At 40.6% G+C, this 24,624-nt stretch overlaps 1 protein-coding gene across 2 annotated transcripts in view; it reads right to left on the bottom strand.

The window, feature by feature from the left end:
- Window positions 1–24,624, bottom strand: part of ripor1 (RHO family interacting cell polarization regulator 1) — a 298,373-nt gene that overhangs the window by 174,560 nt on the left and 99,189 nt on the right. The window contains exon 1 of one of the 2 annotated variants that reach the window (XM_080187057.1): window positions 11,150–11,473. The exons of the other annotated variant lie outside the window; for it this stretch is intronic. The gene's annotated coding sequence lies outside the window, so the exon portion shown is untranslated. Of the gene's footprint in view, window positions 1–11,149; window positions 11,474–24,624 lie in introns of those variants that run through there. 2 annotated transcript variants of the gene reach the window in all.

The following is a 24,624-nucleotide window of genomic DNA, read 5'->3' as shown; positions in this document are numbered from 1 at the left end:
AGTTTATAATGGTCCATAATCAGTACAGCCCCACAGCAAGGAACTAAATTCAACAATCTGATGAAAAATGTGGCTACTGGGACTCCTCAAACAATGCCACGCTTCACTGACCTCCCAAGGCAACGGCAGCTAAAGCTGTCAATGAAATGAATTTGGAATCAAAATTCAAAAGGACAAATTCAGCAATGTTGCATTCAGAGCATGGATAACTAAATGGTACGATGGCCTTAAAGCACAAACTCCAACTCATGCATCTCCAGCAAGGCTCCATGCTCTTCAGGAGCAAATCATGATGCACAAGTTGTTAAATGTGAATGACCTTCAAAAGGTTTAAGGGATCGAGACCATTCACTGTTTGCTTGGCATGGCCACGCAAAGAAATTAGAGTTTCAAAATTCATCAACTGGCAATGGTAAAATACTGTTTCAAAAACCCTTTGTTTCTGTAATCACCGGAAGTACAGAAGAATTATCACTAAACCAAAAAGACTTTTTTGGATTAATATCTGTGGAAACTACTGTGTTAGGATTAGTGTGTGAACATCACAAGCAAATTTGAAAACAACAGCTTCATACAAGAGGAATTGAGCAGCACTTGGATAAGAAGTGAAGTGCAGAGAACCCCTACACAGAGGTACCACACAGTAAAGGGAAAACAAAAACTTCAAGTTCATTGCATCAAGATCAGCATGTCGTGACTTTAGAGTTAAAGTTGTCCCAGCACAGCGCATTTTATACAAATCCCTGGTCAGTTTGTCTCCTTTCCCATTTTTCAAAGCAACCCGAGGTATTGTGCAAAAAAACAATTTGGTCAGTTCACTGGCCTCAAAGTCATTGAACAGACTCTTGGGATCCGTTTCAGTACATGGAGATGAGAGAAAGCCACATGAAAGATATTTACACTGCAGTGACCTGCTTAATTATGAAGAATTTGCATTTGCCAAATATGTTACAGGAAGAAGATGGGGACTAAGTGAATTGCTCATTCGGAGAGTCGGTGCAGACACAATGGAATGAACGGCTGCCTCCTGCATTGTAATGATTGTGATTCTGCAGGATTTTACGACTTTGATCGGATGAGGCTAGTAAAATCCCATCGAAAGCCAAAGAGAATACCATTCTACGAGCCTCGGCCGCCCTGGAGGGTGTAAAATTCCAGCCTATATGCTATATTCCAGGAAATATGCTTTGCTACACACCCAGATGACCACCTTCAATTTTGTTACAAACTGCCCAATTACCTGTCCAGCATAACAACAATTAAATGGATGTTATGCAGTCATGTAATCCTGTGCATTTCCAATTCACCATTGTAGCAAGAGTCACTGTAATCCTCTACAGGCATATAGATTGTAAAATTATTTGCATAGAAGACTGGTCTCACATATTAATCATCATATTTTTTGACGCATTATTGGCTTCATTTTAATCTAGTTTTCTGCATAAATTAATACCTAAAGAATTGAGACAGCAAGCAGTGTGCAAATGATAAGATTGTAAGCAATTGCCACTTTCAACATAAACAAAAAGACAAAAATGTTTAAAATATTCCCATCTCTAAATTCTACTACTTTGTAACACACAATTGTGCTTTGTGGGAATACAGTAGGTGGGAAGGGTGAAAACTATAAATCAGTTTTTATTACTTTATTATCCTAGTGTCACTAATATCGAAACTAAGCAAAATGAAACAGCCATCAGCTGTTCTGCAACCAAATCCATCAAAACTTAAATACATCCACTTGTTTAAATGTTTGAACACTCAACATGCAAAATCTCTGCAAGTACACAGGGATGCGCTGCCCAAGCTTCTGGTAAGGGAGGTGTTTGCTTGAAGAGAGGGAGAACATCATTTTTATTCTTTCACAGGCTGCAGCAAGCATCCCTGGCTAGTCCAGCATTTATGACCCATCCCCAAGTGCCATTAGGGATGGGCAATAAATGTTGTCTGAGCCAGTGACACCCAACAGCCCATGAAATAATAAAACAAATCAGATTATCCTTGTGTACCTACAGACACGTCTCTGCCATTGACACAACTGGCAACTCCTCTTTCCGCAGTAGAGGATGAGGTCACACGAGGAAGTACTGAAATGAGCTAAAAAGACATTTATATAGTGCCTCTCGTGATAGCAGGATGTCCCAAAGCACTTTACAACGACTGAAGTCATTCTGTAATGTAATCACAATTAGTTCAGTTCAACCTGTTTTGAAATTTTCAACTGACCCAAGCTTTCTGTGAGATGGAGTTCCAGATTTCCATTCTGCCTTATTGATGGACAAAACAATTTATAGTCACACAGTGTCTTTAACATAATGAAACTGCCCAAGATGTTTCACAAGACACTAAAACAAAATATGACCTTCAGTCACAAAAGGAGAAATCAGGTCAGATGATCAAAAGCTTGGTCAAAAAGGCAGATTTTAAAAAGAGCGTCTTAAAGGAGGAAAGCAAGGTGTAGAGAGGGAATTCCAGAGCATAGGATCTAGGCAACTAATGGCAAGACCACCAATAGGACAGCAATTGTAATTGGGAATGCACAAGAGAACAGAAATAGAGAGGCAGATATCTCAGAGGGTTGTGCAGTTAGAGGAGATCAGCAGTGAGGGACAAGGTCATGGAGGAATTTGAAAATGAGGGTGAGAATTTTGAAACTCATGTTGCTTGACTGGGAACCTGTCTAGGTCAGTGAGCACAGGGGTAATAGGGAACAGGATTTGCTGTGTTAAGACAGGTAGCAAAGGCTTAAAATGACTTGAAGGTTACAGAGGGTAGAATGTGGGAGACCAGTCAAGAGGGTAGCAGAAATATCAAGTCTAGAGGAAATGAAGGCATCAACAAGGATTTCAACAGATGTTGTGTAAATAGGTGATCTTGGTGATAACACGATTAGGAGGTCAGAAGCTCAACTCAGGATCAAATGTGACACTAAGGCTGTAAACAGAATAGTTTAATCTCAGATTGTTACCAGAGAGCGAGATAGAGTTGATATCTCGGAAACAGTTTGGAGCGAAGACGAAAAACGAATGGCTTCAAACTGCCGAGCTCTAAATTTTGACAGTTATGACCCTTTGTTCTCGACTATTTCACCAAAATTATCAACCCCATCAAATCCTTTAATCTTCTTAAACATCTCAATTGGGTCATTCTTTATTCTTCTTTCATCAAAAATCACTGATTGACATTTTCAAGACATCCAAACCATCCATTCTCTCATACAGCCAATACCACACTATTAAAAAGAACTGTACCATTCAAAACATAGAAAAGCAAATATTTTGTTTAAATTGGGGAGTAGAACACTTAGAAACGTGTTGCATAGGGAAAGGGCTGCTTTTATTTAGCTTAATTACTGTCACAGCACTTCAACCATTATTTGGGATAAAAGCGACATAAATGCAATGATTGTTCAACCGTACACTTTGTTGCATCAAATTTTACAATACAAAAGGAGGCACTGTGGCCCATTCTGCCCACACTGGCCATCAGGCACCTATCTATTCTCATCCCATTTTCCAGCAGTTGGTCTGTAGCCTTGCATACTATGGTGTTTCAAGTGCTCATCTAAATATTTCTTAAATGTTGTGAGGATTCCCGCCTCTACTACCCTTTCAGGCTGACAGCTCCAGATTCCCACCACCCTCTTGGTGAAAAAGCTTTTCCTCAACTCCCTTTTAAATCTATGCCCCCTAATTATTGACCTCTTTCTTCCCGTCTACCCTACATCCCACACAACACACAATTTTGTATACCTCACATAATTTTATGCACCTCGATCATGTATCCCTCAGTCTCCTCTGCTCCAAGAAAAAAACCCAACCTAGCCAGCCTCTTTCCGTGGTTGAGAAAATTTTAAAAAGGGCCATTTTAAATATTTAGTCTCTTATTCTTAACAGATATTAATATACGAGATAATCCAACACCAACCAGTACACAAACTTGAATTAATCACAGTTTGGAGTAAAACACTTGAGCAACTGCATCGAGTGCCATAGAATCCAAAGTGAATGCAGTTTTCTATTATATACATATGGTACTAATCAATTAGAACAGATCTGAAAAGAAGCTTCCAAATGAAGAAAAGGTTTTTAAAAATCCTTTTATCACCCCTCTCATCACCAAACACATACCTAAAAATGAGCAGCTTGCAATGTTGATGTTGAAGAACGATCTCTGCACTTCAGTCAACTTGGCCCACCCATGTGACAGTCTGTGGTATTGTGGGGATAGAAATATTTCTTACAAATCTGCACTCTCAGATAACAGATGTGGCAGTTCTCTTACCTCAGAGTCAGATGTGTGGGTTCCAGATCCACTCTAGAGACCCGAACATAAAACCTAGCTTAACACCCCAGTACAACTTTTCCGATGAGGTTTTAAACTGAGGTCCCACACATCAATTTAGACGAACAAAAAATAACCCACAGCTCTACTTCAATTCAGGAGAAGAATTCTCTAATATTTACCTCTCAACATTGCTGTTAATGGTTCTTTGATATGCACACATTGGCTGTCATGTTCTCATTTTTTAACAGTGAATGCAGTTCAAATAACATTTGGATGTATGGTATGCTTTGTCTACATAGTGCGCAAAAAACAATTCTTTTCACTGTGTACATGTGATAAATCAAATCAAACGTTTACGGTAGTGAAAGATTCTAAACACAAGTCATTCATTTATGAGGCACACACATCCTCTCTCCAGTCTTCAGGCCCAGCTCAGGCCGACAGAAGGTAGCCAAAGCAATCAAAATGACCTCTTCAGATCAAAACACCCTGCAAGCAGTTAACAAAAATAATACTGTTTAAGCAGCATGTGCACACCTGCAATTTACTTTATGGTAACCTGCACACTGAATGGTGAATTCTGGCTGCATTGAATGAGAAATGTTCAACACAATATGCAGGGCACGAGCAACACCATCCAGTAACTGAACTGCATTTTCAACATACCACAGTCTCAACACAAAATCGGTAATTAACTTGGATATCATTAAAAAGGCATGGTGCAATTTACTGTTCTTCGTCTGCTCACAACAAGTTTCCCCGTGAAACACGGTCCTCTGATCCATTTCAATTTACCAGTGAAAAAACATGAAGCAAAACACTGATTTCCTGTCACTAGGTGTAGCAGAGTGTGCCTACCAATAACTTTACAATGCAGGCCAGAGTTATCCAGAGAGAGTAAAAGGCAGCTCAATTTTTTTTTCAACCAGCCTAATGAATTCCTCTCTGCCTGCGAAATCAAACACATTCACCCACTTAACGGCAGTGGTGTGTATTTCCATGGAAGATTTATGTGCAACACAAATCTATGATTCTGAGGTTGGAATCTGTTCTCAATTTAAAAATGGGGTTGTTTGTCAACTTTACACAACTGTGTGCAACAGCCTCTGGTCTGGGATCAAACCCAAAAATGGTAGCAGACATAACAGCAATTCAATCAAGTCCTTCTCTGATATATCTTCGTGGCTGAATGTCTGCAACAATACCACCAAATGGTCATAGCAAATCTTTCATACCTAGCTTCAGAGTGAAAAGCTCAATAAAAGTCAGTCAGAAATATAATGGGAGTGCTCAAGCCTGGTATGGTTCTTGTTTTAATTCACCTGTGGGACGCAGGCATTGCTGGCTAGTCAGCATTTATTACCCATCCTTGACTGCCATTGTTCAGAGAGCAGTTAGGAGTCAACCACATTGCTGTAGCGCCAAGTAAAGAGGGCAGATTTCCTTCCCTAAAAGACATTATTGAACCAGATGGGTTTTTCTAACAATGGTTTCATGGTCATGAGTAGATTCTTAATTCAGATATTTATTTCTGAATTCAAATTCCACCATTGTTACAGCAGGATTCAAACTCAGGTCCTCAGAACATTCGCTGAGTTTCTGGATCAATAGTCTAGCCACAATGCCACTATGTCATTGCCTCCCCAGTAGCAAAGATCTTAACTATTGAAGCACAGTTACCATTAAACTCTTTACCCCTTCCTGCCCCGCTGTCTGTCTTTACCCAAATTGTTACATTGCTATATTGCCTTGACTTTTTTCTCCAAATCTCCCTTTAACTAATTCCTCCCTAGCCCTACTCATACAATTTTCAGAATTAGGGTTAGCACTGCTACCTCACAGTACCAAGGACCCTGGTTCATTTCTGGCCTTGGGTAACTGTTTGTGTGAAGTTTGCACATTCTCTATCTGTGTGGGTTTCTTCCTGGTGCTCCAGTTTCCTTTCACAGTCTAAAGATGTGCTGATTATGTTGATTGGTCATGCTAAATTGACCCTTAGCATCAGGAGAATCAGGAGGGCAAATACTTGGGGTTACGGGGATATGACCTGGGTGGGATTATTGTTGGTACAGGCTCGATGGGCAGAATGGCCTCCTTCTGCACTGTAGGATTCTATGATTTATTCTATGAAATTCCAGGATGCTGATCCTAGCCTGGTTTAAATGGAGCACATCCCAAGAGAACTTCTCCCTCTTTCCCCTATGCTGGTGCTAGTGCACCACGAGTCAAAATCCATTCTTCCCATATCACCCTTTAAGCCAGGGGTTTAATTCCCTAATTTGTTTGACCCTTTGCCAATTGACATGTGATGCAGGTAACAATCCTGTCAGAATCAGTCCTCATTAAAAAAAGAGAGGGTTTACTTTCTATCTACACATACTCACTGGAATTACATACAACCACTACTGGTCTAACATTTTTAAATGGATCACATTACTCACGAGGCAACCACTCCTTCAAAAAAAACATGCACTATTTAACAGCTCTCAGTAAGACTGCAGATCACAGATCAAAAGTTATGTTAGGATGAAATGAAACATTAAAATCTTTTGGTCTCCAATTTCACGGCACTATTTTGGCAATATCACTTCTGAGCTGCTGTTAACAACACTATGTCTGATAAGATGCAGGCTAAATTACACAATGTATAACCAGAGGTCTAAATGCCTTATTTTTATACATCTAGTGCATACAGTGAAACAACAAAAAGAAATACTTGTACACTATTTACATTCACTCCAATTTACATAAGTCTCCCCTAGCAGTAACGTACCTCCATCTTTTCAATGTGCTGTGCAGATCGTCTCACACCACTACACGCTGTAACTTACTCAGAGTTAAGAACTGAAGGTTTTCAAAATTGCAGCCAAACAGTAAGATTGGAATGTACCTCAGCCTAATATTTTCAGCTGTTTTGTTTTAAAGATTACATCTGAACAATAAAATACAGTCACAGCCAGAACTTAAGAATAACTCATCATTGCCCAGTTACTGTATTGTTTGAAATTAATCAGTAGTACTTGATTGAAATCAGTGGTGGCACAATGGCACTGCTGCCTCAGCTCCAGGGACTGGGTTTGATTCCTGGCTTTGGTCACTGTCAGTGAGGAGTTTACACACTGCGTCTGTGTGGGTTTCCTCTAGGTGCTTCGGCTTCCTCCCACAGTCCAAAGATGTGCGGATTAGGTGGATTGGCCATGTTGAACTGCCCCTTAGTGTCCCAAGACGCATAGGTTGGAGGGATCAGTGGGGTAAATACATGGGGTTACAGGGTTAGGGCCTGGGTGGGATTGTTGTTGGTGTATACTTGATGCGCCAAATGGCCTCCTTCTGCACTGTGGGGAATCTAAGAAATGTGTTAAAAGGGGTACACCTGATAAATGGTATTGACCAGCAAAAACTTTTGGATAGGGTTAGTGGAGACATATCTTAATTGCAGCTAAGAGGCTATATGCCATCCAGCTCTCTGACCTAATATCCTGATGGCTGACACGCCACAGACATGTCAGAAAATTCAAGCAATAACCTATCATGAGTTTAAATGACACAACATAATTTCCAAATTTCCAATTTCCTTGCGATGTTTCAACAACAGAACCTCTGAATAAGATGCAAGCCAGACTGTAAGGAATGTAACCAGAGATCCAAATAGTGATTCAGCTATTAGACTTATAGCTAAGATTGTCAGAGAATTGGAAGTTATTACTAAACCTTTGAGATAGACATGTCAATATAGAACTAAAGTATCCACATAATCATCAAACAAAAAGGCAAAACAAATGTGTCATGGTCCTGGCAACTAAAATCGGGCTTAGAGCTGGCTCCAAAATGCATCAATAAATTTTGGATAGCCAGCTCAGACACGCCAACTATTCATAATTTACATCAATAACATTCAGATTCATGTCCGCTTTGGCACTTCAAAAGCCTGCACACAGCCGGATTCAAACTACCTGCATTAAAACGTTAAGATCCTGCATTCCACATCCAAATTACTCATTGCAGTTCCTGGCTCACACATAGCCAAGACTGAACTGGTGTTCCCAAAAATGTAAAGTCGTGTTTTTCTTCTTCTCACCTGGAGGAAGTGCAAGGTGGACAACTTGTGTATAAGTGAATGATCAGACATGTTACCAACATTATTTTAAAACTGGTGATGGGAAACAATGAACTGGTGAACAATGCACTTCATGGAATAGCTGACAAAGATCCCACTATTTTTCCCCAAATTCAAATTTAAAAATTTTCATTTAAACTTAGGGTTGCTTTGAATTTACAACCTCATCCTTAATCACTTCTACTGGTTAATATGGTACCAAGGCTTATATATGGCACTTTACCAAGTCAAGTGGCACACATTACCAATTTTTAAAAGAACTTTAAAAAGGAAATGTCAAGTTCTGGGGGGAGACCCAGGCTTCACAAGACCAGCCAGATTTTTTTTCACAATATATAGAATATTACGTTGATTTCTCTGCATACAATAACTAATTCCAATCAGAATAACGTTGGATACTAATAAAATCAAAATGATCGATGGAGTGAGCAAGTAATTAGTCCCACAGAAATGAACTTCCTGCCGGTCAACTACAAAGCAGCAATGACAGAAGCCAAAAGTTGTCAACACTGCACAGCTCAACCTCCACCGACATTTCACCTGAACAATCTTAGTTAGATTACTCTCACTACACTCTTTCAAATTTCCTGGATTACATACATATATCTCAGATGGAGTGGCTGTGAGTGATTTACACATAATAGTTCTAAAATACATTCACAATTGAACTAATCATGTTAATGTTCAGTCGTTGGCATAAAACATAGCTGAAACAAAGGTGGATAGCAAAATGCATTCACCTCCATTACACTGACATCACAGTACAAAGGTCCAAATCCACACAACACTGGATGGGATAAACATATAAACATATCTGTTTTTAATGATTGCTACCACCGTGCAAGAAGGTGGCAAGAAATCATGTCTCATTAATAATGCAATCCAATACATATTGAGTCACACTACAACGTGTTAGGCACCTTAAACTAATCATTTTTTTCATGGACGTGTTGTAAATGTTTAATTTCAAAAGGCAACTTATTTTGGGAGTGGGAAGCTGGGTACTGAACCTTACAAAAATCACACCAAGTCTGAACACTTGTGGTCATTTCCAACATCCGGCGATTTAAAAAATTGTATTTTTGACAGGGAAAGCAAAATTACGGTCGTGTCTGTACCCCCCCAAAAAAAAATCAATATTTGCCTCTTATCCAGAAAATAAAGCTGGATTCTTCTTCATCACCAAGCTCCCCTGCATTTCTAAAATTGCTATAAATAGCACTTTTGTATTACAGGATCAAAACCACATACAAGTGCTGGAATCTTAGCCACAACATGAATCCCACTAATCGTGCTGTATGGCGTAACAAATGAACTTGTTTTCAGTGACATTTCAAATGTAAATTCAAAGCTAATTGGTTGCCCACTTGTTTTGAGGGCTTTATCAGCATTTTTGTTTGCTATCAACTTTTACTAGTTTGAGGTTATCAAATTTCATCAGCATCATAACAGTAGCTGCAGAGTAATAAATTGTGGGCATCTATAATTTAATTAGAAAAGGTTACTCTTTGTCTGCAAAAATATTTCTCATAAAGTATGAAAATCAATTCATGACAACATGCAAAACGAACCAGCAACCCAGCCAGTTCCTTCATCCAAGTTTCCAGTGTGCACAGACACGAAGGAGGAAACAGATACAGCCGGTCCCCAACAAGCAGCTCAGCATTGTGATGTAGTCTGCTCAGCCGCTGCCACTTTACAGAGAATAATGTACTAAATTACAAATCCCCAAAGGCTATAATTCATGACAAGTGCACCGACCTCCCAGCACCCACACTCACACGTGAGGAATAAAGAAACAGGAAAGGGAGGGGTGAATGGAAAGGTACAGGAGGGAGGAGGTGACCAAACACACACTTTAGGAAGGGGTGGACAAATATTATATGTTGGGGAGGTGGTGTGGGCAAGGCTGTTAAAAGAAAGGGGTTGAGTGGGTGACAGGAGGGGAGGCATGACGAGGGGGAACAGGGGTTCACCATGAGGAAGGGGAAGGGGAGGGTGACCAGGAGAGGGGGCCAAGCCAACCATGCGGGGGGGGGGGGCAGCAATCAAGAGAGTGGGGCAACCATGGGAGAGGCAGGGGTGGAGGCAACTAGGGGAGAGGGCAGAGGGTGGGTATGTGACAGTGTTTATGAAAGGTAAGGGTGCAAAGTCTAGCTTGTTGCCTCCTGCCACTAGCTGTTGCCCCCTCCAATGTTGAAGCTTCTCCCTCTCTCGGTGGCCAATCCTGTTTCCCTTCACTGGCATCTGAGGAGCAAAATGTCACAATCCACTGGCAAACATCTCATTCCCAGCAACTCGCCTCTATCTTCCCCACAATCTCTTCAAAAGAAAAATAAAAACGGAAAGTTTTCAATCTGAACAATGTAACACTGGCTGCTATTCGTGGCAATCCTGTTTCCCCTCCTCAAAGCATTGAATCTGAATCTGCTGAGGACCCAGATTCACAGTCACTCCCAGGGATCACTTCAAATGACAAGAATTTATTTTAACCTCGCCTCTGGATCCCACTCTTTCCAGCTTTTTTTTTTCCACACATTTCTGCTTGGGAAACGAAAACAAAGTCCTGGGGGCCGGAGGCGCCCACGTTCCGTTACAGCAGATTTTCCACCCATTTTACAAAGGCGTTCTCGGGGCAACTTGATGCCAAGAAAATAAATCTTCAACGCAATGTGTGTGAGAAAGAGAAGGGGTGGGTGAAAAATAAAAAAGAAAATCAAGCGAGAATGCAGGAACAGTTCTTACATGGCTGCAATGTAGCTTCAGAGGGAGTCCAGCTGCCAGTCAGTCTGTTAAAAACGAAGCTCTGCAGCGTTTCCTGCGGGCAGGCAGCAGCTTGAAGCGGGAAGGAGTCGGTTTGGCAGCATATCCCGGTCCACAGAGAAGCAGCTCGCTCGCTCGCTCACTTACTCACTCCTCTCAAGAATTTGCTTCCTCCCCTCTCCCACTTTGCTGCTCCTTTTCCCTTCCCTTCCTCTCTGTAGCGCTGGGCGAGCCGGAGCCACCAGTTGTGCACAGAGCTGCTGACAGAGGGTTTTGGGGGGAGGGGCGATCAGCAGCCAGCCTCTCTCTCTGCAGTCTGTGCCTCGCTGTGAAGCTACCACTCGAAGCCAGACTTGTCTCCAGTCCAGCGGCGGCAAGTTCAGGCTGCACAGCCTCAAAGCGCCGCCTGTGCTCACAGCCCAGCCCCTGTCACACATTGCAGCCAGCCAGAGCAGCTGCAGAAAAATAATAATAGCTGCACTCCAAATTGTTTCCCTGTATTTTTCCGAGCGTACGAAGGGAAGCAAACTCTCCATTCCCAGCACAATTTACTGACTTTTTTAAAAAAAAGTTTGCTTATTTTACCATTTACTTACAGCTTGCAACATTTACGGCCTTTTAAAAAGTTAAACGTTGATTTGCTTAAAGAAATGCTAACCTTAATCTCACAGGGATTAGGTGGAAGTTAGCTACAGTTGTATAAAATCTGCTTCAACCCTATTTTAATACTGGGTTCAATTCTGGGACAGTCAAGATATAGATTAATTGGCAGGACACTGAGGCTAGCTAACAGGATTAGATTATCGAACAGTTGCATAGACTCGGTAAAGATTCCTGTGAGGATAGAAGTTTAGTGGATGATCTAATTGAAGTTTTTAAGATGATTGGAGGATTTGATTGGGCAGGTGGAGAGGAACTATTTGCTGTGGTGAGGATCTCAAAACAGGGGCAATAAACCTTAGAAGAATCCCTACAGTGCAGGAGGCCATTCGCCCCATCCAGACTACACCAACTCTCTGATAGAGTATCCTACCTTGGCCTTCTCCCCCTGCCCTATCCCTGTAACCCTATTTATTTACCCCTTCGCCCCTCCTCAACCTACACACCTTGAGACACTGAAGGGCAATTAGCAATAGCCAATCCACCTAAGCTGCACACCTTTGGAGTGTGGGAGAAAACCAGAGCACCCAGAGGAAACTCTCACAGAAACAGGGAGAACATGCAAACTTCAGTCACCCAAGGCTGAGCCCCTGGCACTGGTGAGGCAGCAGTGCTTGCCACCATGCCACCCTTTGAGGGCTGGGCTGTTTTGAGGTAGTGTTAGAAACACTTTCACACAAATGGTGGGGGAAATCCAGAACATTGCCAACAAGCTGTGGAGGCTGGGTTAATTAAAAATGTCTACTGGAATTGATATAACTGAACCCAACAACAGCTTGTATTTATTTAGAACCTCAAATGTAATAAAATATCATTAGGTTCTTTGTGGCAGAATTAACAAAACTGAACAGTGAGTGATAGGAGTTTTTGGGGCAGAGGAACCCCCTAGTCATGGAGGCAGATTTTAAAGTGTCTGAAAGAAGAGAGAGAAATAGAAGAGACAAGAACGTTTAATGAGGAAATCCTGGAGTTTTTAGTTTTGGCAGTTGAGGGCACACTTATCAATAGTAAAAGAATGAACACAAGAATACCCAAAAGGCCAGAATTGGAGAAGAGCAGATATCGTTTTCTTTCCTGGGATGTGGACTCTGGAGGAAGGGCCAGCTACTGTTGCCCACCCCAAGCTGCCCTTCTGAGAAGGTGGTCTTGTGCCCTCTTCAACTGCTATTGTCCATCTGGTTGAAATGGTTTTTATTAAAATCGATTAGACTCCTGTTGTGGCTTGGTGTAACTGTGGGACCTGTTTGATCATTTCAGAGTCAACCACATTGCTATGGGTTTGAAGTCACGTAGGCCAGATTAGCATAGCAATTTTCCTTCCCTAAAGGTCTCAGTGAAACAGATGTGTTTTTACACCAATAGATTACTGAGTCCAGCTTTCAACTCCAGATTTATATTAACTTGATTTAAATTCCATCAGCTGATGGTTATTGAACCCAAGTCCTCACAGTGCTTAACTGCACCTCTGGATTACTAGTCCAATGATGTTACAACTATACCCCCATCATCCACATCTTGGAAAGTTTTGAGCCTCGAGGGCATTACTGAACAGAGAAAGAGGGGGGCAAGGCCACAGGCAGATTCAAAAACATGGATAAGAATTTTAAATTCAAGGTGTTGCTTAACTGGGAGCCAATTGGGTCAGTGAGCACAGGGTTGATGGGCAAGCAGGACTTGATGTGAGTTAGGACATGGGAGGACTGTTTTGGATGACCTCAAGTTTACTTACAGTAGAAGGGAGGAGGCTGGTCTGGAGTGCATTAGAATAGTCAAAGCTAGAGGTAACAGAGACATGAATGAGGGTTTCAGCAGATGAGCTTAAGTAACAGAGGTGGGTAGATGGAGTTAAGATACAGGTCAGCCATGATATCACTGAATGGACAAACAGCCTTGAGGAATTAAATAGCCTTCCACTTATTTATTATACAAAGTACTCAGTCCTCCAGAATAAAACGTAACCAGATTTGAAGTACAAGTTTTTCTCAAAGACATACAGCAATGTAGTCACCATCTTAGAAATTTCCTGAAATACTTAGTTACCAGTTTCCCATTCCCTACAATCTGGAGTGTGTCTCTGCCTAATTTCTAGGTAAAGCTTGCAAACCTGAGCTCAAAACAAAAACCCAGAGACACTATTCTGCTTCACTGAAACTACCACATGATCTCAAGTGATTTTTTTCAATTAGGGTAAATGAAAGAATAAATTTCCCAACAGTGAGAAGAGCGGGTTAGAATGCAATGAACAATAAATAATTAAATGAAGACCATTAAATATAAACAATCGATTTATAGCCTTCTCAATTTTTATTATACTGAGAATATGTAAAAAAAAAACAAGCACCATCCTATCAATGTAAATTTACTCTTGAAACGAGTTCCCTTGTCTGTTGTGATATGGCCATGGAAGCTCTGGCCTGTATTATATGTGTATATTTCATCATTACTGCTGGTAGGCATTATACAGCTCACAATGTTGCAGTGCATCTCGTAAATGGTACACACTGCTGCCACTGTGCATTAGCAGAGGAGGGAGTGAACATTTAAAGTAGTGGATGGGGTGCCAATCAAGTGGGCAGCTTTGTGAATTGTATTAAGATTCTTGAGTGCTATTACAGCAGCAGTCACCCAGGCAAGTGGAGAATACTCCATCACACTCCTGACTTCTGGATGATAGACAGGCTTTGGGGAGTAAAGTGTGCTATGTACCACAGAATTCCTAGCCTCTGACCTGGTCTGGTATACACAGTATTTATACGGCTAGTCCAGTTCAGTTTCTGGTCAATGGTAACCCCAGGATGTTGATAATAGGGAGATTCAGTGATAGTGACACCATTGAATGATATATGGAGATGATTAGGTTCTTTCCTGCTGAAGATGGTCTGGCACTTGTGTGACGTGAGTGCTACTTACCATTTATCAATGGACAGGGACTGCTTCAATAGAAACATATATTTTGAGAAGATCTTTCACCCTCCCTCATTCTCTTTCACACTGCCCCATCCTCTTTTACCCTGTTTCACCTTCCCCCAACCTCTTTCACCCTTCCCCATTTTCCCCCACCCTTTTTCTGTAAAACTTATTCTGTAAAACTCAAGATTTTTAATTGCAGGACATGACATCTTTTTGTGCCTATTTGATACAAAAATAATACCGTAGTCCTCAGATGGTTAGCTATTATCTCTGGCCTACTCCATTGTCAGATTCACATCTCTTTTGTATTAGATGGGTTCCTCAGCAAATTTCCCAAGTAGAACAGCACATCTCAGTTAATTGCTCTTCAACAATTTTTTAGTTGAAACCTTGAAGAGTTGTTCCAGTGTCATCAAGTGTCTCAAAAAAAGTGCCTTCTTTTCAGAGACACAGCTAATTGAAAATACAAAATATACACAAGTTAAAGGAATCATAAATTAAATCATATTATTTCTACTAACAATGATACTCTCCAGTTCCTGCAGTGCTCCTTGGAAGGCCTCAAGCGCGCCAGTGGACACCACACACTCGTCTTCCAAGGCCACCCCGGTATGGACAAGACTGGGGAAGAAAGGCTCACAGCCTCATTATCATATTTATAGTTCCAACACATCTCCTTGAGTGATTGGTCTGTTGCACACACCCTCCAGCATCAGTTAAATTAAGCCAGATATGTGTGGATTGGAGATGGGTTTGGACTGGGAAGTGTATTTTTCAGACTTTAGGGTAGCTAACTTTACCCTGAAAAATACTTTTGGTAACACTCTGCTTTGTACTCATTTTTATGAAAAGCACAGTCCTGCCAACATAAAAGCTATATGTACAATACATAACAGGTAGCTGCAGCTTCACATTCTGTCCTTCTGATGATACCTAATGCAGTTTGCTAATATCTTAGAGAACCATATCCCAATTGAGATAAAGATCAATGTTTTGTCTGCATCATTTCTAAACTAGGCCCACCTGTTTAAAGATATGGTACATTAAGTATTCATTTGTGGGATTGGCACAGGTATGCATTCATTTTAAAGTCATGAAGTCATGAATGGTCAGAAGTCAAGACTGATTTGCATTATAAAGCTTTCCTGATGGCTCTGTAAATTCATTCCTGTAAGCAAAATTTAAGATTTAATTGCCAATCTGTGCATAACTCAGCATGTTGAAATTGACCACAGCATGAGTGTGTCAGGAAGAAAACTTAGTCACTGAGTGCCAGCTTTTGATTACTAGCCATTAATCCCCATTGGAGGTATGCATGTCTGCAAATAAGAAAAGAATTGGACTCAACTGCAATTCTGTCGTCATTAAATAAACTCACAATGAGATACCAGAAAGTGATTGATGCCCATGAAACTGTACATGGAGTCAACCGCATTCAGTAGAGGAAGATGAGTGAAGCAAATTTATGAGAAAGAAAAACGGACTACAGGTGAACAAACATACAGATTCCTTCAAGTAATAACTCCGTATTTTTCCTGTGTATGTCCTTTCATGGTTATTCTGAAGACAATTGTTAGCAAATCTGCCATGAATTTTAAATAATTATTTTCAAATAATCTGCATTGTTAACATGTCCCTTCTGTTATGTTCACCAGAGATCAATAATTTTTAAAAATAAATGAATTCCCCAAATGAGCAATGGAAATAACCAACGGACACTACTTGCATGTTTTAAGATTTCTACTATAACAATCTAAAATCAACATAGACTGAACATTAATTTCCAGACAACAACTACACAGAACTAAAGAAAGGGATGTTTACATTAACTAACTAATACTATTGAAATACATCATACAAACTCTTTCGCTGCGTACCACACTTCTGGCAGACAAGATCAACACTGTTGTTACTCCCAGATCTTCAGAAGGCTCAGTCAAAACTTCCAATGTTCTTCTAACGCCTTTCCACTGATCCCTAGTCTCTCTAATCCAACTTTCACCAGCAAGGCCCACAACAGCAAATCCTTGTTCCATAAATCTGCAAAATTTCCATCTATTCTGTTCTCTTCCTTTTGAACAGAAAATGAATTCTTACAAGCACCTACTTCTCCATAGCAGTATCTGCCTTGTCTCTACCTGTATCTCACAAAACCATCTGTTCATTTACTGAAAGTGTAAAAGCTGTCACTAAATTTCAAAAGGTTGCTATTTGAATTTTACCCCCATGGCAACCAGGCCTGTGTCTGAACTTGGGTGCTCCCAGAAGTCCCAACTTTTAACCTTAACGTAAGGGAGACACTTCAAAACATAGCTACCTTGCAAAATGTTCATAAACAATTCTTCATGAAACTATCAGAAATATTTGACTTTGAACCACTCTTTTGTGCTTCCATGTTCTTTTCTTGCTGCATGGGATAATTCTTCCGTGATTTTCTTTGGTTTTCATGTCCTTTCCATTGCTTCTCTCAAGACATAGGAACCTGAGGAATTACACTCCATCAGGAACCATAGACAAATGTGAGGTAATGCATTTTGGTAGACTGAACCAGGGCAGGACTTACTCAGTTAATGGTAGGACATTGGGGAGAGTTACAGGACAAAGATCTAGGGGTACATGTTCATAGCTCCTTGAAAGTGGAGTCACAGGTGGGTAGAGTGGTGAAGGGATTCAACATGCTTGGTTTCATCGGTCAGAACATTGAATACAGGAGTTGGAACATCTTATTGGAGTCGTACAAGACATTGGTAAGGTCACACTTGGAATACTGTGCAATTCTGGTCACCCTATTATAGGGAGCATATTATTAAACTAGAAAGAGTGCAGAAAAAGATTTACTAGAATGCTACCGGTACTTGATGGATTGAGTTGAGTTATAAGGAGAGGCTGGATAGACTGGGACCTTTTCTTCTGGAGCGTAGAAAGCTGAGGGGTGACTTTACAGACGTCTATAAAACAATGAGGGGCACAGATCAATATATTTTCCCAAAGGTAGGGGAGTCTAAAATTAGGAGGCATAGGTTTAAGATGAGAGGGGAGAGATACAAAAGTGCCCAGAGGGGCAATTGTTTTACACAGAGGGTGGAACAAGCTGCCAGAGGTAGTAGTAGAGGTAGGTACAATTTAGACTTTTAAAAAGTATTTAGATACTTACATGGGTATGGTGGATATAGAGGGATATGGGCCAAACGCAGGCAATTGGGATTAGCTTAGGGGTTTTCTAAAAAAAAACAACATGGACAAGTTGGGCAGAAGGGCCTGTTTCCATGCTGTAGACCTCTATGACTCTTGGTGCCAGGCAGCCTTCACTACCTCTTCATTATGATCCAAGTTGGCCAGTGTTGGCAGACTAATTCCATTCTTGGGAATGGAAATCTCAGGCTGAATTACTCATCACTGACATCAACAGCAATGAGATCAATGATGACCAACCTCGCTACCCCAGTGGGAATCAGCTACCTCAGTATATACCAGGAATCAAACCTGTGATCTTGCAATCTATCTGGTCCATTTATTTATTAGCTAATGCATCGAGATGTTTTTAACTTTCATTTGTATCTGCAGAGAATAATTATAAAAATGTTAGCTTCACAATCAGAATGGAAGCTTGCCAAGTGAAGAAAATATTTCAGATATACCTATTGTAAGAGTTTTAATATTTTGATAATCATACCAGCATTTTGCTTTGATATAACACATACTGAAAATTATATAATCAGGTATCAAGTGAAATAAATAGGAGCTTTACAATGTTTAAATGAGGGCGCCATAAAATGAATGGATACACGTCATTATTGATCAAAGGCAGGTAACCTGAGGACATCCCAACAGACCAGAAGCTTGTTCTTGATGCATTGTTTCAGACAGCAAGATTGGATACATACACTTATTAATATCCTATCCTTTTATTTTAGATTGTTCTAGTGAAAGACAAAGAAATCAAAAAAGGTGAACTTTTCACTGATATTGTTAAAACATTTTTTCACTTCCTTTAGATTGAATTTACTGATAAATATTCTTGCAAATGCATACGAGATGAAGCTCAAGTCCAACTGGTTTCAGCTTTCTCTTCCCCTTACTTATTTACAAGGATAGACTATTTGAGACCAACCCTCCGCCATGACCATAGCTGGGAGTGTCTTCCCCACCATTTTGTCTCTCATCTGCTTCCCATCAGAAAGTGGCAGGTTCCATTTCCTCCAGCAGTACTGAAATGAGCCTGAAAGAATTGCACACCAACACAACCGAGGATAACACTATGACCTGATGATAATCAGTGTATGAAACGAAAGGGAATGACACCCCTTGTTGATTTCAGAAAACTGAAGCTTTGTATGAACAGCGATTCTTATTTAAGGGAATTTCTGATGGAGCAATACCAATAATGGTATTGCTTACTGTAGCTTATTGGCAGCACATGGATGAATGTTCCATAGAATCAAAGAATTCCTACAGTCAGAAGGGAGCCATTTTTCCCCATTGAGTTTGTATCAACTCTCCAAAAGAGAATCTTACTGAGGCCCACAGTGCCCCCAACCCCCAGCCCATCCTATTCCCATAGCCCTACACATTTATCATGGCCAATCCACTTAACCTGTACATCTCTGGACTGTGGGAGAAGTGGAGCACCCAGAGGAAACCCATGCAGACATGGGGAGAATGTGCAGACTCCACACAGACCAGTCACCCAAGGCCGGAATTGAACCCAGTCCCTGGCACTGAGCTATGCTAACCACTGTACCACCATGCCGCCAATAAGCTCCAATCATTCTGACCGTTATCCCTGTCCTATCTGGCACAGAGTGCAACAATTTGTTGAAATACATCTAGCACAACATCAAGGAATCAAAATTATAGTACAGTCACTGTTTGCTCTATTGTTTCAATGGACAAAATAGCAACAAAGGAAACAATCTTACATTCTCTGTCAACACCTACAGGGAAAAAGTAAAATATCAAACCAGAATTTAATACAGCAAAAGAAAATAACAACAAAGAAATGATTACTTCTATTTAGTTGTATGTCAGGTGTATCAATATACCACACTATGGGATGATTAGATGTTGGGTGAGAGTCTAGGATTCACCACATGGTGAGCACATGCTCCTAGCCTCATTACTGAGGCAGACATGATACATCAAAAACAGGGAGTATGCGGGTTCCTTCTCAATGCACAGAAGCAGCAGCAGATCAGCTGTGCAATCTCTCAGTGTGCAGTGATCTTAGTCATGACTGGGCTCCATGAATGGTTCCAGTGGGCCACCAGTGTTATCTTTTTACCCGAGTCAAATCCTTTGGAGGAATTGGTTCACTCCTAGGACTAGTAATAGTGGTGGGGCAGGTTACATGGAACTCTGAAATGAGGAGCAGTTGAAACCATCAGTGACTGCAATTTGTTTGAAAGGCTATGGTGATTCTTCATTGTCAAAATTTCACATATAATTTATCAATATCTGCAATATTGTCACTAAAACTGTGCACGCAAAATCAATAGCAATCCAAAACATAAAATAACAAAGTTGTCGTGGAATGAAAATAATTTTGTCCTGAAGATGCACCCAGTTTCAATTAAATTAAAAATAGCCAACTTTATTGTAAGAATTTCAGTGGATTAAAGCTGCCTAGTAATTTAAATTCTTTCTGCATAGTGGAACTACTTTGATATTGATTTCTTCAGAGAAAATCATTACTCTGGCAGTGAATTAAACCACAATTCAAAGGTATAGCCTTGAACACCATGTTCACGGAGATTTACCAAACAGCTTAAAGGAACTATGTCTTCTTTCCCACTACCATCAGTTGCTATGGCAACCAGCTCTAGGTGATGCATGCTGACAGTGATGTAATTCAATAATAATCATCCTGACCCATTTTATCCTGACAGACAATTAGGGATTATTTTACCAATCAGCAGTGGGTCAGTAGACACTGACTGACAAACTAGATGTCTCTGTGACTCTCCCAAGAAATCAATTAGTGAAGAACTGGAAGGGGCAGGGTTAAGGGGATTAAAATTGATTTAATCTACACTGTTGACGGTATGGATTTTCAATTGGTTGTAGTCATCTTGTTGGTTCTTATGCATACTTTGGGACAGAAGCCAATTCAAATCAACTATTATGTGAAATACAATGGACAATTCGGCTTTACATTCAATTAACAAATTCCTTTGTGGGAGGTAGTATATGGGCCAAGCAAGCAGTGTCCCAAAAAGAAAGGGAGGCGCAAATAGAAATCCCTCATCTTATTGATGCAATCTATTGCTCTTAAAATATATAATCTCTATAAGTAATGAACAAACAAAATCAACATTCTTAGTAGTGATGATTAACTAGATTGGATTCTTGGGCAATTTGGATATTTTTTAATTCGAGGGGCTATCAAGGATATAGTAATGCACTTAGCCAATCGCAACATATAAATGCATCTGTGCACTAGTGTGCTCTTGTTAATATAATTACACCATTTGTTCTAGACCATAGCTTCCCTTAATTCCTGCCAATTCAAGAGGAACAGTTAACAGTAGGTGCACAAGGCACAGTATAAAAATGGCAGATCACATACAGCAACGAATCTAGAGATTTGTCACTTGTGGACCTTAGTGAGTGATTGCGCTGACCAGAGCGTATCAACAAGCTGTAGCCATGAAAGAGCCAGCATCCAGTAATAGTAAAAAGATTAATAGCTATTCATCTTTTTAGTTGCCCTACATGATGTAAACTAAAGGAGATAGTTTATTACCTGTATTTTTTTTAATTACAGATATTTTCTTTACAAAACAAAATGAACAAACATTAGAAAAACATGATTAGGTAGCATTGTTGATTATCTACTTATCTTTCATCATTGGGAATTGGTTAAATCCACCTGCTGGCTGTGAAGTTCTTGTATTAAATGTATTTAGGTAATCTCAATCCAGTTTCTTTGTGGGTAAAATTGATAATGTTTTAAGGTAGGCTACAAGAGGTCTAGCATAGGAAACCAATAAAACACTACATTGTGACGACATTGTGGCAGGAAATGGATATCTTTGCATTTGAGGTTACCCTTGGAAAGTTCTTGATCCTAGTCTCAGTGTAAGAGATGTGGTTCTGATCCTGGGGTCATGAAATTTGAAGCCTTTTCTCCTTAGTTGCATTGTCTTCTTGTCAGCTGGGTGACCTCTAGCTGGGTGTCTGACATGATGTGGAAATGCTGGCATTGGACTGGGTTAAACACAATAAGAAGTCTCACAACACCAAGTTAAAGTCCGACAGGTTTATTTGGTAGACAAGCCACTAGCTTTCGGAGTGCCGCTCCTTCATCAGGCAAGTGGGATTTCAGTTCACAAAAACAGGGTATATAACGACAAACTCAATTTACAAAATAATGGTTGGAATGTGAGTCTTCACTGTTAATCAAGTCTTAAAGGTACAGACAACTGGAGTGGAGAGAGGGTTAAGCACAGATTAAAGAGATGTGTATTGTCTCCAACCAGGACAGTTAATGAGATTGTGCAAGCCCAGGCAAGTCGTGGGGGCAGATGGTGTGACATGTGTAACCCCCAAGATTTGCCTGGGCTTGAAAAATCTCACTAACTGGCCTGGCTGGAGACAACGCACATCTCTTTAACTTGTGTTTAACATTCTCTCCATTCACATTGTCTGTACCTTTAAGACTTGATTACCTGTAAAGACTCGCATTCCAACCATTACTTTGTAAATTGAATTTGTGTCTTTATGTGCCCTGTTTGTAAGCTGAAATGCCACTCACCTGATGAAGGGGCAGCGCTCTGAAAGCTAGTGGCTTGTGCTACCAAATAAACCTGTTGGACTTTAACCTGATGTTGTGAGACTTCTTACTGTGTCTGACATGTGCAGCTTGGCTTCTGGTGAGAAGGGAACTCCCCATCAATCCTCCATGCACGCTCAACATCATGCTGCACTGGAAGCAACTGTTGGGGGTGGTGGGGGGGGGGGGGGGGGTGTAGAGAGATGGTTGCACACCTCCTTGTGGAATCTGCCTTCTGAAATGTGTCTTTAGTCTGAAGAGATGTAACGGTTTTCATCAAGATTCACACCAAGCAGTTCTGTGACGCAGGATTCTGCTCTGTGGGCTATTTCCGGGGATGCACACCAAGACACACATCCACTGCTGCTGGAGGATCACCAACTCAGTGAAAGATGCTCCTTGGGCTGCCCAACACCTATTGGTCTTTCAATGCAAGGAATTGTCCTCCACTGGATTTTGCAGACTGGCATATTCCAAGGTCCAGGACTATGTGCTGAAGGACGCTCTTAAGCTTGGAACAGCCGTCACCAAAATGCAATGGGGAAAGGTCACAGTGTAAGGCTCTTGAGCCAATGTACACCAAGGGGCTAGTAACCATTGAAACCCCGTGGATTGTGTGCTTAATTCTGATCATATATAACTGTGCTGAAACACGTCTGAGTGCAACATGACCAATGTATATAATTTGAACGGAATTGTACTGTCTAATGAAAATATTGAAATATTTGCAATATTTCAATACTAAATTGAAGCATCTCAAGAGTGCATCCTGATGTGAATATAATTTTACTTTCTTGTGACATTTTGAAATGTTTTGTAATGTTTCTTTCAGATTTTTTTGAATAAAGTACATTCTTGCAAACAAAAATGTGCAGCAACTAAACCTAAATCGAGTTGAAAAATCCACTATCTATTTGTCCAATCTGGAATGTACACATAGGAGCATACATCTTTTTCCCAGGTCCAGAACTCTTTGGTGCAGAGTCAGGATCCCAGGATGTGTCTGAAAGGCTATTGCTGGTGTTTATGTAGTTAATACAATGCAGCTTACTACAGCTTGTTTACCAGAGAATGTGCTATTCTCTGGGGCATTGATTAGTAGAGTTACCTGAAACCTGAGTGAATTTAGTCCTGGGACCCCATCAAATTTAACCTCAGGATTCATTTGTGAGCCAGGTTGGTGAGTTAATTTTTAACAGTGCCCTTGGGTAGTGTGGACCTGCCTGGGTCAGCTATCAGATTACAGAGTCTGCTGCAGAGGATTGACTTCAACATTCCCTCAAAACTGTCTGGCCAAGCAGCAACCAGAAAGTTCCCAAGCAGGCTACGCAAAAGCCTATCCCTTTAAGTTACCACGAGAGCACAATAAACTTTAAAGGACCTCTGTAATTAAACAAATCACTCACATTCAACAAATAAAAATTACAAGCTATGTTGGTTGACTTCATTCTGAACTGCCATTATGAGACACATCATCTTGGATCCACTAGAATTGCAATGTAACCCCACTTTCTCTCCCTTATGAAAGAACCACCTGAACCCCAAGACTCTTATCTCTCTCCCAAGGAAGGTAATCACTAGTTCATCTTGAAACGTCTGTAACATTCCTTTGGCTGTACTGAAGCACCTCAGAATGCAATATGATCTATGTCGAAAGCCTGAACATTATCATACCGTGACAACTATTTTGAAATGTTTGCAATGTTCTTTCAGATATTTTATGAATAAAGTATATATTTGCAACAAAAAGTTTAATCAACAGACAACTGATGCGTGTGAATTTCAGCTCTGAATGCAAATACCATCAGCTCCCAAAAATGACATGGTGAACATCATAACCTTAGAATAACATGTGCGAGTACATTGTCACCATCCTCCCAGCCATAACGTGGGTACACAACATGCACTGTGATTGTACCAGTTGTAAGTGTCTAGTTTCACCAGTAGCTGTTTGTTTGTCTTCAACTTAATCATAGTAAGCAGTGAGGCTTATACGCATGACATGTGTTCTCATAACCTCCCTTCAGATGGCAATTGTTATCACAAGTATTCATTTTTTCACCAGCCACACAACGGACAACTTATTTCAATATGGTGCCAAGGATCTGTACATACC

Source organism: Carcharhinus amblyrhynchos, chromosome 4 (assembly GCF_965287045.1).
Source record: "Carcharhinus amblyrhynchos chromosome 4, sCarAmb.v2.hapA, whole genome shotgun sequence".
In the NCBI taxonomy this organism is placed as follows: domain Eukaryota; kingdom Metazoa; phylum Chordata; class Chondrichthyes; order Carcharhiniformes; family Carcharhinidae; genus Carcharhinus; species Carcharhinus amblyrhynchos.
This window is presented reverse-complemented; position numbering and strand designations above follow the sequence as displayed.